Source organism: Pelophylax lessonae (genome assembly GCF_965119305.1).
Source record: "Pelophylax lessonae genome assembly, chromosome: 3".
NCBI classification, from domain to species: domain Eukaryota; kingdom Metazoa; phylum Chordata; class Amphibia; order Anura; family Ranidae; genus Pelophylax; species Pelophylax lessonae.
In genome coordinates this window covers 685,592,379-685,604,962 of record NC_138770.1, presented here as the reverse complement: position 1 = coordinate 685,604,962, position 12,584 = coordinate 685,592,379, and positions in this window count along the sequence as shown.

Here is a 12,584-nt window from a genome sequence, read left to right as displayed (position 1 = left end):
GATGCCCCACAATCAGCCATCCAAGCAGTCACCATGAATCGACCCCGCCCGGATGAAGTAAGTGTCCTCTATGCTTCTAATAAGGCTGAACAAGACTCACCTCTGTCAGGTTCAGTCTTTAGTAACAGTTTGTTCCAGAGGAAGGAATCCAAAAATGCGATGGGGGGGGGGGGGGGGGTTCGGGATTAATTTTGTCTCATAAAGACATGCAGATTCCTCTGTGACCTCACACATGCAGTTGGCGCAATTCGCTGGATCAAACTATTTATTTTTCAGCTTAATCGGTCAAGCAATGGGCGAAACCCAGAAACTTCTTCCAACCAATCAGAAATAATCTATTGCTTCAACTGCTTAGAACTGAAGGGTGTTAAATGATAGATCTGTTTTATGTCATCCTGGATCTGCTGTACTAATCAATGTTCCTTTTTTCCTTTAGTGTGTGATTTGGATTGAGTATGATATCCCAGCTGCTCCACCATCGGATCCCATCACCACAAGATCAGACACCGAAAGCCTTCATGTAAATTCCAGTCTGCAAAGTCCTTCTGTGACCTGCCACCCTGCTTGTAAAAGGTAAGTATCCTCTATGCTTCTTACCTTGCTGGGAAATCAATCCCAGCAATGATAATCTGTAGTGATAGTAAGATTAGGAGCAGCAACAGCCCCCCTTCCCACCAGGTCAGTCCATCTTGGGTCAGGTATGGAAAAACGTGGTCATGGGAGGTATTTTTGCTACTTTTAAACTTTTAATACAAACATTATATTTTATTGTTTGATCAAAGCTCATCTAAGGTTACTCAAATAGTAAATTCATTGTGTAAAGTGTTGATGTCCATGGTAACCAAACTATCATTCAGTTGGTTTCCTAATTTCTCTAAACTGATTTCTGATCCAGATGATCATTTGATGCTCTGGATTATTGGACGACGCCAATAACTAATAACTTACTTGGAGACGTCAAGTCCCATGACCCTATAATATTGATTCCAATCACCTGAAGAGAGAACTCCTGGTGGAGAAAACTTATGGCATCAGACAAGAACCTATTGCCTAGATCAGGGGTCTCCAAACTTTCTAAGCACAGGGCCAGTTTACTGTCCTTCAGGCCTTAGGGAAGCCGGACTGTGGCTAGTGGGTGTAGAAAGTCCGCCGACATTGGTGCCTCATCATTGGTTTTAATGGGAGAGATAGTTCCCCATTGATGGCGTCAGTAGGAGGAATGGTGCCCCATCCTTGGTGTCAATTGGTGAAATTGTGCCCCAAGGGCCAGATAAAGGCAAAAAAAGTTTCATATCCGGCCCTCGGGCCGGAGTTTGGAGACCACTAAGCTAGATGATAATTAGAGGTAATGTATGTAACTCCCAGCAGCCCACTTTATGACAAAATAACCAGATAGCCAGATCTGCCTCCTATCTAGTAGAACTATATAATATCCTTCCATCCAGACATTAATGGCATTGCAGATTATGCTGAAGGTCTAGATATTCCACTAGGTGTATATTTGGGTAGGGGGTTAGGAGTGCCTAGCAGAGTCTAGCACTACCGTTCACCTACAGGATCTCCATTAGGTGTATAGAAAGTTGAGTCAAGGCTGAAGGTCTCCAGTCAGCAGGTAGGATGTGCTTTGCTGATTGTAGCTCTATAGGACTTATGCCTCGTACACACGTGCAGATCGCCGGCCGAACGATCGGCCGTCTTTTGTCCCCGGGCTGTCGTGTCTGTTGAAAAGTGCAAAAGACTGCACAAGAATTTTGTCCGCCGACTACAGAAGTGATGTCATGTGATGGTTAACTTTCCCTGTGTTTTTTCTTTTCTGAGCATGCCCAGTCTTGCAAATCTGCTGTCTGTCGGCCGAATTCTGTATTGACTGGCGAACAATCGGCCGCTCTGGTGTCGGCCTACAAAAATTTTAATGCTTGCACGACAGATTCTGTTCGGCCGAAAGTGCGCTGTCGGCTGTTGGAAGCATCATACTAACAAGCCTACAATCGGCCGATCGGTCGTCGGCCAAAGCTTTTCGGCCGACAATCTGCACGTGTGTACGGGGCATTAGAGTCAATAGAGGGCGTGTTGGACCTTTGCAGAGAGGCCAGTTCTTCCCCACAGAGAATAAGGGCCTCACATTGCTCCTACTGGCAGGGGATAGGCTTTTCCTCTTAGTTTGTGGCTGCTTTAGAAAGAAAACAAACTGGAAGACATTGAACACCTTGTGTTTTGATGGGCCTGGAATACACTTGGCTGATTTAGACAGAGGGTTCAACTGGGCTTTTATTTTGTAGAAAATATTTGATCTAAAATGCACTGAATTGTCTTCATGGGCAATGCAGGGAAAATGTTACATACATGAACATGAATGTATAATCCATGTACTCTGCGCCATTTTGTTTCTTCTTATCTTACTAATCTCTGCTTTTTCTCTTACAGTGTTATCTTTACACCTAAGATGGACAAAGAGTCTGAGACCACCGAGGCCTCAGAGCCCCACCATGATGACTTTGATGAGAAATCTGGTCTAAGGAGTCCCGTTATGATCCCAGGAATAAGGAATCTACCCCGCCTAGATGAATATTGGATGGAGAGTGAGACAACCAATGCCCCACAATCAGACGTCCAAGCAGTCACCTATGGACACAAACCAGAATCCGGTCTGAAAAGTCTCACCACAGTGAATGATTCTAAGAATCGACCCCGCCCGGATGAAGTAAGTGTCCTCTATGCTTCTTATAAGACTGAACAAGATTCACATTTGTCAGGTTCAGTCTTTAGTAACAGTTTGTTCCAGAGGAAGGAATCAAAAAACATGATGGGGGGGGGGGGTTCGGGAATAATTTTGTCTCATAAAGACATGCAGATTCCTCTGTGACCTCACACATGCAGTTGGCGCAATTCGCTGGATCAAACTATTTATTTTTCAGCTTAATCGGTCAAGCAATGGGCGAAACCCAGAAACTTCTTCCAACCAATCAGAAATCATCTATTGCTTCAACTGCTTAGAACTAAAGGGTGTTAAATGATAGATCTGTTTTATGTCATCCTGGATCTGCTGTACTAATCAATGTTCCTTTTTTCCTTTAGTGTGTGATTTGGATTGAGTATGACATCCCAGCTGCTCCACCATCGGATCCCATCACCACAAGATCAGACACCGAAAGCCTTCATGTAAATTCCAGTCTGCAAAGTCCTTCTGTGACCGGCCACCCTGCTTGTAAAAGGTAAGTATCCTCTATGCTTCTTACATTGCTGGGAAATCAATCCCAGCAATGATAATCTGTAGTGATAGTAAGATTAGGAGCAGCAACAGCCCCCCTTCCCACCAGGTCAGTCCATCTTGGGTCAGGAATGGAAAAACGTGGTCATGGGAGGTATTTTTGCTACTTTTAATACAAACATTATATTTTATTCTATGATCAAAGCTCATCTAAGGTTACTCAAATAGTAAATTCATTGTGTAAAATGTTGATGTCCATGGTAACCAAACTATCATTCAGTTGGTTTCCTAATTTCTCTAAACTGATTTCTGATCCAGATGATCATTTGATGCTCTGGATTATTGGACGAGGCCAATAACTAATAACTTACTTGGAGACATCAAGTCCCATGAACCTATAATATTGATTCCAATCACCTGAAGAGGGAACTCCTGGTGGAGAAAACTTATGGCATCAGACAAGAACCTATTGCCTAGATCAGGGGTCTCCAAACTTTCTAAGCACAGGGCCAGTTTACTGTCCTTCAGGCCTTAGGGAAGCCGGACTGTGGCTAGTGGTGTAGAAAGTCCGCCGACATCGGTGCCTCATCATTAGTTTTAATGGGAGAGATAGTTCCCCATTGATGGCGTCAGTAGGAGGAATGGTGCCCCATCCTTGGTGTCAATTGGTGAAATTGTGCCCCAAGGGCCAGATAAAGGCAAAAAAAGTTTCATATCCGGCCCTCGGGCCGGAGTTTGGAGACCACTAGGCTAGATGATAATTAGAGGTAATGTATGTAACTCCCAGCAGCCCACTTTATGACAAAATAACCAGATAGCCAGATCTGCCTCCTATCTAGTAGAACTATATAATATCTTTCCATCCAGACATTAATGGCATTGCAGATTATGCTGAAGGTCTAGATATTCCACTAGGTGTATATTTGGGTAGGGGGTTAGGAGTGCCTAGCAGAGTCTAGCACTACCGTTCACCTACAGGATCTCCATTAGGTGTATAGAAAGTTGAGTCAAGGCTGAAGGTCTCCAGTCAGCAGGTAGGATGTGCTTTGCTGATTGTAGCTCTATAGGACTTATGCCTCGTACACACGTGCAGATCGCCGGCCGAACGATCGGCCGTCTTTTGTCCCCGGGCTGTCGTGTCTGTTGAAAAGTGCAAAAGACTGCACAAGAATTTTGTCCGCCGACTACAGAAGTGATGTCATGTGATGGTTAACTTTCCCTGTGTTTTTTCTTTTCTGAGCATGCCCAGTCTTGCAAATCTGCTGTCTGTCGGCCGAATTCTGTATTGACTGGCGAACAATCGGCCGCTCTGGTGTCGGCCTACAAAAATTTTAATGCTTGCACGACAGATTCTGTTCGGCCGAAAGTGCGCTGTCGGCTGTTGGAAGCATCATACTAACAAGCCTACAATCGGCCGATCGGTCGTCGGCCGAAGCTTTTCGGCCGACAATCTGCACGTGTGTACGGGGCATTAGAGTCAATAGAGGGCGTGTTGGACCTTTGCAGAGAGGCCAGTTCTTCCCCACAGAGAATAAGGGCCTCACATTGCTCCTACTGGCAGGGGATAGGCTTTTCCTCTTAGTTTGTGGCTGCTTTAGAAAGAAAACAAACTGGAAGACATTGAACACCTTGTGTTTTGATGGGCCTGGAATACACTTGGCTGATTTAGACAGAGGGTTCAACTGGGCTTTTATTTTGTAGAAAATATTTGATCTAAAATGCACTGAATTGTCTTCATGGGCAATGCAGGGAAAATGTTACATACATGAACATGAATGTATAATCCATGTACTCTGCGCCATTTTGTTTCTTCTTATCTTACTAATCTCTGCTTTTTCTCTTACAGTGTTATCTTTACACCTAAGATGGACAAAGAGTCTGAGACCACCGAGGCCTCAGAGCCCCACCATGATGACTTTGATGAGAAATCTGGTCTAAGGAGTCCCGTTATGATCTCAGGAATAGGGAATCTACCTCGCCTAGATGAATATTGGATGGAGAGTGAGACAGCCAATGCCCCACAATCAGACGTCCAAGCAGTCACCTATGGACACAAACCAGAATCCGGTCTGAAAAGTCTCACCACAGTGAATGATTCTAAGAATCGACCCCGCCCGGATGAAGTAAGTGTCCTCTATGCTTCTTATAAGGCTGAACAAGATTCACATTTGTCAGGTTCAGTCTTTAGTAACAGTTTGTTCCAGAGGAAGGAATCAAAAAACATGATGGGGGGGGGGGGTTCGGGAATAATTTTGTCTCATAAAGACATGCAGATTCCTCTGTGACCTCACACATGCAGTTGGCGCAATTCGCTGGATCAAACTATTTATTTTTCAGCTTAATCGGTCAAGCAATGGGCGAAACCCAGAAACTTCTTCCAACCAATCAGAAATCATCTATTGCTTCAACTGCTTAGAACTGAAGGGTGTTAAATGATAGATCTGTTTTATGTCATCCTGGATCTGCTGTACTAATCAATGTTCCTTTTTTCCTTTAGTGTGTGATTTGGATTGAGTATGATATCCCAGCTGCTCCACCATCGGATCCCATCACCACAAGATCAGACACCGAAAGCCTTCATGTAAATTCCAGTCTGCAAAGTCCTTCTGTGACCTGCCACCCGGCTTGTAAAAGGTAAGTATCCTCTATGTTTCTTACATTGCTGGGAAATCAATCCCAGCAATGATAATCTGTAGTGATAGTAAGATTAGGAGCAGCAACAGCCCCCCTTCCCACCAGGTCAGTCCATCTTGGGTCAGGTATGGAAAAACGTGGTCATGGGAGGTATTTTTGCTACTTTTAATACAAACATTATATTTTATTCTATGATCAAAGCTCATCTAAGGTTACTCAAATAGTAAATTCATTGTGTAAAGTGTTGATTTCCATGGTAACCAAACTATCATTCAGTTGGTTTCCCAATTTCTCTAAACTGATTTCTGATCCAGATGATCATTTGATGCTCTGGATTATTGGATGAGGCCAATAACTAATAACTTACTTGGAGACGTCAAGTCCCATGACCCTATATTATTGATTCCAATCACCCGAAGAGGGAACTCCTGGTGGAGAAAACTTATTTCCAACAGACAAGCACCTATTGGCTAGATGATAATGTTTAGAGGTGACACACGTAACTACCAGCAGCCCACAATATGAGAAAATAACCAGTTAGCCAGATCTGCCTCCTATCCAATAGGACCATACAATACATTTCCATCCAGCCAATAATGGCATTGCAGATTTTGCTGACGGTCTAGATACTAATGTATCCCCCCGATGTATATTTGGATGTGGGGATAGGAGTGCCTAGTACAAACAGTGCTAAGTCCTGGTGATTTATTTAACACCGTTTATTAGTGAAGAACATTGTATACAGCCAAAAGGCCTCATTTAGGTTAAAATGGGCTAAATTCCCATGTTCCTTCCCCGATTATCAAGGGAATATGTCCGGACCATAATAGTAAGTATCCTTTCCTGTTGTTACATACCGTGTTTCCCCGAAAATAAGCCCGGGTCTTATATTAATTTTGGCTCCAAAAGACACAGTAGGGCTTATTTTCGGGGTAGGTCTTATAATGTTCTGTCCCTCTCTTCCCTCCCTGCGTGCCAAGAATCCAGTGTGAACCTAGTTTAGTGTATATAAAATCCTAGGATGCACTTTATTAGTGTTTTATATATGTCCAGTGTGTGTTTTTGTAATACAATAGTGTAAAATACCTTCATTACATCACTGCTGTGTCTCTCATACCGTCTCTCATACCGTCTCTCATACCGTCTCTCATACTGTCTCTCATACCGTCTCTCATACTGTCTCTCATACCGTCTCTCATACCGTCTCTCATACCGTCTCTAATACTGTCTCTCATACTGTCTCTCATACCGTCTCTCATACCGTCTCTCATACTGTCTCTCATACCGTCTCTCATACCATCTCTCATACCGTCTCTCATACTGTCTCTCATACCGTCTCTCATACCGTCTCTCATACCGTCTCTCATACTGTCTCTCATACTGTCTCTCATACCGTCTCTCATACCCTCTCTCATACCGTCTCTCATACTGTCTCTCATACCGTCTCTCATACTGTCTCTCATACCGTCTCTCATACCGTCTCTCATACTGTCTCTCATACCGTCTCTCATACTGTCTCTCATACTGTCTCTCATACCGTCTCTCATACTGTCTCTCATACCGTCTCTCATACCGTCTCTCATACCGTCTCTCATACAGTCTCTCATACTGTCTCTCATACCGTCTCTCATACTGTCTCTCATACCGTCTCTCATACTGTCTCTCATACCGTCTCTCATACTGTCTCTCATACCGTCTCTCATACCGTCTCTCATACTGTCTCTCATACTGTCTCTCATCCTCTCCTCTCATACCGTCTCTCATACTGTCTCTCATACTGTCTCTCATACCGTCTCTCATACCGTCTCTCATACTGTCTCTCATACTGTCTCTCATCCTCTCCTCTCATACCTTGGCTGTCAGAGGGGGATCTCAGCCCCTCCCCTCTGCAGTTTACACAGAAGCGCAGCGTAGATTAGATTACAATAGTGTGAGATACCTTCTTCATCGCCGTTCCGGGCTCAGCTGATCTGCCGCCCTCTCCTCCCGCCGCTGACAGCTGGGGTTCACGGAAGCGAAGATGTAAAGGTATTTCCCACAGTTCTAATCGAACACCCAGCTCTTCTGTGTTACACTGCAGAGGGGAGGGGCTGATATCCCCCTTTGACAGCTACTGTATGGTATGAGAGGAGAAAGACACAGCGGGGAATCAGCTGAGAGCAGAGCGGCGATGCAGGGAAGGTATTTCACAGTATTATATTACAAAAACACACATTGGACATTATTTAAAACACTAATAAAGTGCATCCTAGGATTTTTCATACACTAAACTAGGGCTTATTTTCAGGGTAGGGCTTATATTGCAGCCCTCCCCAAAAATAACACTAGGTCTTACTTTCAGGGTAGGTCTTACTTTCGGGGAAACACGGCAGTTATCTAGGATGAAGAAAGGGCCCTGTGTATAAAGTACGATCTCCTATAAACTGGAGCAAGTTTGGACTAGAGTAGGGAAGAACAAAACCCTTTGGTATCTGGAGGCCATTTTGGAGGGGACAAATCTCAGTTAATGTTACAGATCATTGATGAATGTTCCTTTCCTAGTGAATGAGGAAGGGGGAGGTGTGGGATGCTTTGTCCAGGGGGAAGAATAGTGATTAGGAAAGGTTTTCCAGCTTGCTTGGCAGTGATTGGTCAGCCCAGTTGGGACGTCCCATTAAGTGTTCTTCTAACTTCCCTCGGGGCTCCCAGTAATGTTCTCCTGTTTGGCATTTGTACTCCTCTAGTACCTAAAATGCCTTCACTCATGGCACTGGCTAAGCCTATAGAGAGGGTTCCTATCCCGAACACCAAATCCTCAGCCAAGTATCTGGCCAGCTGCTTCTGTGGAGAAGAATACCATATATAGAATAGACATTTTGGGAATTGGCATAAAGTGCTAAACTGATAAATTCTACAAAACTGAGGGGGGTCTTTAATGTAGATGGAAGGCCATAGTCGTGTTTAACATTCTGTAACGTTTCTCTTTTTTTTCTCTGTCCGCAGGGCTCCTGGCTTTTTTAGTTTCCAGACACTTCGCAATTTGATTCGATGGTGGGTGTGACCTGAAACTTGGATTCTGTTGGCCGCCATCTGTGTATTTTATGGGCGTCTAAATGGCGACCACTTGAATGGCACCCCAGCGATTCTTCTCTGACGCTCCCCTAAAAGGGACTTCCAATTTTGCAGCCAAATTTTTCACATCTACTTTATATTTCTTATGTTTTTCTATTCACCCAGCACAACTTTAAAAAAAAAAGAATGTAAAAAATTCTACTCACCTTTAAAGGAGGAAATCCAAGCGAAAAACAAAAAAGAATGGCCTCCAAAATCCATACCAGACCCCCATCTGAACACGCAACCTGGCAGATTAGGAAAGGGGGGAGGGGGTGAGCATGCCCACAAATCCCCACAACTGCCAGGCCAGGGTTGTCAGGAAGCGACCCTTATCCTCATTAACACAGGGACAGTGCTTTGCTGTGGGGGGAAGGGGGACCCCCCTTTGCAAAGTCCACTTCCCATGTTGAGGGCTTGTGGCCTGGTATGGCTTAAGAGTGGAGGGGGTGCATGCTCACCCCCTTTTTCCTGACCTGCCAGGCTGGGTGCTTAGATGGGGGTCTGGTATAGATTTGGGGGTCATTTTTTTGATGGGAAGACAGAAAAAAGATAAAAGTAGATGTGAGAAATTTGGTTGAAAATTTAGAAATCCTTTTTAGTTGAGCGTCATGGAAGAAGCGCTGGGGTAGCAGCTCCACAGACAGTCATAGACAATGATGAGGGACTGCCAGGGCACCCTTGTTGCCCCATCCACCATACTGGCAGTGGACTGTCTCTTCCATCTCTTAGGAGCCAGGCTACAACTTCCAGGTGAGGTCTCCTGTCCCCACCCATCCACAATTCATGTCACACATAGGAGGAAGAGAAGGAGGAGGATTGATAATGATGAGGAGGTGCATAATGACTGATGAGGAGGAAGATTGATGATGATGACTGATGAGGAGGAGAAGGAGGATTGACAAGGAGGAGGATGATGACTGATGAAGAGGAGGAGGATTGACAAGGAGGAGGATAATGATTGATGAGGAGGCTGCTTGATGAGAAGAAGAAGGAGGAGGATTGATGATGATTGGGAGGAGGATTGATGATGAAGAGAACTGATGATGAGGAGGAGGAAGATAATGATTGATGATGATGAGGAGGAGGAGGAGGATTGATGATGAGGAGGAAGATAATGATTGATGATGATGAGGAGGTGGAGGATTGATGATGAGGAGGAAGATAATGATTGATGATGATGAGGAGGAGGAGGAGGATTGATGATGAGGAGGAAGATAATGATTGATGATGATGAGGAGGTGGAGGGTTGATGATGAGGAGGAAGATAATGATTGATGATGAGGAGGAGGAAGATAATGATTGATGATGATGAGGAGGAGGAGGAGGATTGATAAAGAGGAGGAAGATAATGATTGATGAGGAGGAAGATTGATGAGGAGGAGGATGATGATGACTGATGAGAAGGAGAAGGAGGATTGACAAGGAGGAGGATGATGACTGATGAAGAGGAGGAGGATTGACAAGGAGGAAGATAATGATTGATGATGATGAGGAGGAGGAGGATTGATGATGAGGAGGAAGATAATGATTGATGATGATGAGGAGGAGGAGGATTGATGATGAGGAGGAAGATAATGATTGATGAGGAGGAGGATTGACTCCCTTAAGAGCTAGTTTGGCCAGCTCAATAGATTGGATTGTTTCCTAGATACACAGAATATAACTGGATAGTAACATTTATAGGGAAAGATGATCCAGGGAATATCCGATTGCCTCTCGAGGGATCAGGAAGGAATTTTTCCCCCTGCTGTAGCAAATTGCATCATGCATTGCTGGGGTTTTTCGCCTTCCTCTGGATCAACTGTGTATGGGATTGTGTGTATAGGAGTGGGTATATAGGAGAGGATATATAGGAGTGGGTATATATAGGAGTAGGTATATAGGATTAGGTATATATAGGAGTGTGTGTGTGTATAGGATTAGGTATATATAGGATTAGGTATATATAGGAGTGTGTATAGGATTAGGTATATATAGGATTAGGTATATATAGGAGTGTGTGTGTGTATAGGATTAGGTATATATATGATTAGGTATATATAGGAGTGTGTATAGGATTAGGTATATATAGGATTAGGTATATATAGGATTAGGTATATATAGGAGTGTGTATAGGAGTAGGTATATAGGAGTGGGTATATAGGAGTGGGTATACAGGTGTGGGTATACAGGTGTGGGTATACAGGTGTGGGTATATAGGTGTGGGTATATAGGAATGGGTATATAGGAGAGGGTATATAGGGGTTTTCTTTTGTGGTGTTTTGTTTTCTGTGTTGATTGAATGATATACTACATTAAGTAGTGGAATAAAATTGAAATTGAAAATAACAAAGTGAATGTCTGATGTTTGTATAGATTTTATTGAAGGTGGATGTGATTGTTCTTTATTTTCATTTTCAGCCAGTAGGTGGAGCACTCTGCTCCTTTTCAAGTATTTTTTAGGCTCTCTTATACAGCTCGGCTGAAGAAGGGTCGGCAATGTACTATATACAGTGGGGGGGAAATAATGATTGGCTCCCCTGCAGGTTGTGTAAGTTTGCCCACTTACAAAGAAATGGCGGGTGTATAATTTTTATCATAGATGTATTTTATATAATAGAGACAGAATATCAACCAAACATCCTGAAAAACACATGGTACAAATGTTATAAATGGAGTTGAAGTTCAGTGAGTAAAATAAGTATTTGATCACCTACCAACCGACAATAATTCTGCCCCACAGACTGGCTACAGTAGGGGCTCATGTGGTCACAGATTAGTCCTGTCAATGTAAGAAGGAGCTCCTAACGACAACTCGTTATGTGTATAGAAGACACCCGCCCACAGAATCTTTCTTCCAATCACAGCTCACCATCATGGGAAGACCAAAGATCTGTCAGAGGACATCAGGGACCGGATTATAGACCTGCACAAGGCTGGAATGGGCTACAAGACCATCAGTAAGAAGATTGGTGAGAAGGAGACAACTGTTAGAGCGATTATTCACAAATGGAAGAAATACAAAATTACCATCTATGGTCCTCAGTCTGGAGATCCATGAAGGATTTCTCCTCATGGGGTGAGGATGGTCATGAGAAAAGTGAGGGATCCGCCCAGAACTACACAGGAGGAGCTTGTGAATGGTCACAAGGCAATTGGGACCACAGTCACCAAACTATTGGTAACACAATACGCCACCATGGATTGAAATCCTGCAGCGCCCACAAGGTCCCCTCCTCAGGAAGACACATGTACAGAACATCTGAGGTCTGCCAATGAACATCTAAATGATTCAGAGAAGGATTGGGAGAAAGTGCTGTGGTCAGATGAGACCAAAATTGAGCTCTTTGGCATTAACTCTACTCACCATGTTTGGAGGAAGATAAAAGCTGACTATGACCCTAAGAACTCCATCCCTACAGTCACCATCCCTACAGTCACCATTCCTACAGTCACCTTCCCTACAGTCACCATTCCTGCAGTCCCCGTCCCTACAGTCACCATCCCTACAGTCACCATCCCTACAGTCACCATTTCTACAGTCACTCTCCCTACAGTCACCGTCCCTACAATCACCGTCCCTACAGTCACCGTCCCTACAGTCACCATCCCTACAGTCACCATCCCTACAGTCACCTTCCCTACAGTCACCCTCCCTACAGTCACCATC